Here is a 3,607-nt window from a genome sequence, read left to right as displayed (position 1 = left end):
CCCCACTCCCCCACCAACCCCCAAACTGCCCCGTGAGCAACCTGCCCCCAGACAGGCATGCAGCCTCAGGTCTTCCTAGCTGTGTTCAGCAGCCTAGCGCAACATTTGAGTGAGCCTGAGGAGCAGGCCCAGCACAGAGCATGTGACTCTGTGATGACCTGAGGGCCAACGCTTCGCCAGGCACAGCTCTCTGCATCTGATGCACATGCCAGCCAGCCTGGAAAGAAGTCTATCTCCCATCTACACATTTAGGTAATTTTATGTCAAGGACTGGAGAAAACCACATTCTTGAAAAGTTTCAGATGTTTAAAAATTAAATGAAAGACAAGTGGATAATGTCGAATGTGTCTTTTCTGCGAGAAATAATGATCTGTAATCTCTTCACCCAGCTAGGATGTTAAAGGCACTGTGCCACTCTGGTTGGTGCTGACTTCAGAATAGCTTCAGAGTCTCACTGTGTTCTTCAGGTGTCTGAGATTCCTACTCAGTTCTGAGCTTGTGAGTGATAAAAGGTTTGTCCCCTGACAGCTTCACGATGTTAACAGTAGCTGCACTTTGCGTCATGATGGGGAGCAGACTCGCTGCTTTGAATTGGGAGCATTTTTCCCTGTGCATTGACATATGATTTCAGGCGCCACGTTCCTGCATGCTAATGTCTAGATATTGCAAATATATAGTATAAACCAAAATTATACACCTCTGCACATGACACCCCAGCAAGCACAGTTTGTGTCAAGGTCTAATAGGGGCAGAGTGAGGAATTTCCAGAAAAGGCAACATTCTTTGTTACTGTTCCAAAGGAACTAGGTACTGATGTCAGGAAGGAAGGAAAACAGTGTATCAGGATCTGTAAACCTGATAAACCTCAGAAGGCATCCGGAATTTAATATCTTGACATTGTTTTGTGCATTCATTGGGCTATAGGCAGAACTTTACGTGGATGAAGCACTTGGAAGCAGAAGTCTCTCTCTGTAGCTCGCAAGGCTGCAGGAAATCGAGGTACTGTCTGCTTGCTTTACGCACCATAAAGCACTGAGATGGCTTGACTATTTTCGAGAAGACTCTGTAGACCAAATACTTTTCAGTGAATAAAGAGCTGGACCGAGCAGAAAGAGTCCAGAATTCCAGATCTGACTTTGCTCTTGACTCAAGTAGAGCTCACACAAGTCAAGAGCTGATTTGAACACTCCTCCCCAATGACAAATACTAGATCAGGTCAATGCTCTTCAGACTTACACAGCAGCCGAAATCAATTTAGTGAGTTGTAAGCAGAATTTAGAAAAAAATAAATTTAAAAAATAATGAAAAAAATAGAATAGAATAGAATAGAATAGAATAGAATAGAATAGAATAGAACAGAACAGAATAGAAGAGTTGAAAATATCAATGTGTATCACATGCAAAGTATTGATTTAGAAAATATCAGTTTGGGATGTGTGTGTGTGTGTGTGTGTGTGTGTGTGTGTGTGTAAAATACATTTCTTATTGGGCTTTACAGTCAAACAAGCTGAAAGCTATTAGACAAATGATGAATATCAGTTTATATAAAAGTTAAGAATTTCTCAATTCATTCTCAGTTCCACAGCCGTGCAGCAGATCTGCAAGCTGGACAAGGCAACGAGGAGCACACATGGGCTCTGACAGACCCCATGAATGACAGATGTAGGGACTAATGATACACCCAACTGGAACTTTGTCAACAACACTCCATCAGCCCTCACTGGTCCAAGTCCTCAGACTCTAGGACTTCCTCCCATGGCTGAGTAGCCGCAGCTGCCCTGCTACTGGGCCTAACAGAGACATGCATACTCCAAATGAAAGATTATGACTGCCTGGCTTAATGCTCTCTTCCTCTAGGGGGTCTCCAACTAGGGGTAACCCAGGCTGTGAGACATGGCCAAGCCTTTGGAGGATGCCTTGTTTCTGGCAGGCAGGGTTGCTTCCAGGCCCACTGTGTGTGTCCCCGGTATGATCCTAGGGTGGGGACTTTGCGACACATGTCCTACTCCTTGGGTTCTTTCAGAATCACACATAAATGTGTAAGACATGTGGAAGCAGGCCTTGTTCTCAGTCTTCCGAGTTCTGGTGGGTAGAATGCCCATGTCGCTCCTCTGTACCAGAAGTGTGCAGCACTGCACATCTTCTCTCTTCTTGGCATTTAGCTGTCCCCAGTTCTCATGTTACTTTTGCACTGTATGGTGTTCAAGGTACATGAGCATAGCCTTCATCAGAGTCAACCCCAAGCTCTTTTCTTGGTGAGGTAATCTAAACAAAATGGCAGCTAGTGTAACTGTCCTTTCTTGTAGCTTTTGGGTCAACAGTGTCTCAAGATCTTTCATCAAGTATAATACTTTGGATAGGAAAGCTATCTGGATAAGAAGGTCCTTTATGTGTGCAAAGCCCATGTCGGGTTTTGGAAATGCTTTGGTACCCAGGAGTTCTTGTCTGACAAGACAGCCTTTGTCTAAACATGCCAAGGTAAACAAAGTATTAGCAAGACTCAAGTTTAATTCACTCCGTAGTTATCAAAATGACCACACGAGATGCCCTGGGCTCAGCTTGCACACAAGGTGTGTGAAGGCAATACGAGAACGGGGCCGGCTGCATTCATCAGGGTTGCAGACTCTTGTTCCACAACCACGCTGCCCCCTCCAAGACTTTAGAGCAACTGGTTAAGCTGCTGGCTTGCACTGCTCTCCCAAACCCAATGCCTGATCTCCTTATTACAGGTTCGGTTCACTCCCCAGTCCCACTCACGTCACCTCTATTACAGAACACAACAAAAGGATGCTAGAGAGTGACCTGTCTATTCATAACTTTTGTTTATTTGCTTTTTATTTTTAATAAAGGAGGGAAAGCAATGTATATAATGAGTGAAATTTTTCAAGAAGCATTTCCAGCATATTCCAGTCTCACCGATGAGGAGAAGCTGCAGCATTTCTGAGTATCCCCGGAGCATCAACTCAGCCCCAAGCGCTGTTCCAGGCATTGGGACACGGTGGAGAACTCATCTGGCCAGGTCTCTCCTGTGTTTTCACATTCCAGTGGGTAGAGTCAGATAATAAAAGCTAAGTAAGAGAAAAGTCTGCTAGTGAGTAAAGCTTTGCAGGGAATTGTAAGAGAGTGGAAGGATAGAGTTCGACTAAGATTAGGTGATCTGAGCAGTCAACATTCAAGTTGAAATTTGAGCAGCACCAAGGAGCCAGCCTCACCAAGGGCAGAAAGTATGTTAGGGAGAGCCAGCACTGGGGAAATGATCTTAATGTCGAACAATCTTGGTAGGTTAAAGGGACCCAAAAAAGGGCCACCATGGTTAGAGCATGACACGCAAAGGCTGTGTGACCGAGTGCGAGGTAGAAGAGGTGCACGAGCCTGGGGGAAGAGTTGGGGTCTCAGTCCAAGAGGTTACAGGAAGCATTAAGAAGGAAGCTGGGAAGTTGGCCAATAAGATTTATATTTTTAGAAGACCATTCTTGATGTGGCAAAGGAGATGTGTGTGGGCAACGGTGGACACAGGTCACCACTTAGCAGCCTCTGTGTTTTCAGAGGCTTGGGTTGAGGAGGGGAGAAGAAGAAAGGTAGACATGTCTTGGTGTGATATAATGTT

This window comes from Pteropus alecto, unplaced genomic scaffold (assembly GCF_000325575.1).
Source record: "Pteropus alecto unplaced genomic scaffold, ASM32557v1 scaffold13, whole genome shotgun sequence".
In the NCBI taxonomy this organism is placed as follows: Eukaryota; Metazoa; Chordata; class Mammalia; order Chiroptera; family Pteropodidae; genus Pteropus; species Pteropus alecto.
The sequence above is the reverse complement of the archived record's forward strand: the minus strand, read 5'-3'. Positions refer to the sequence as shown.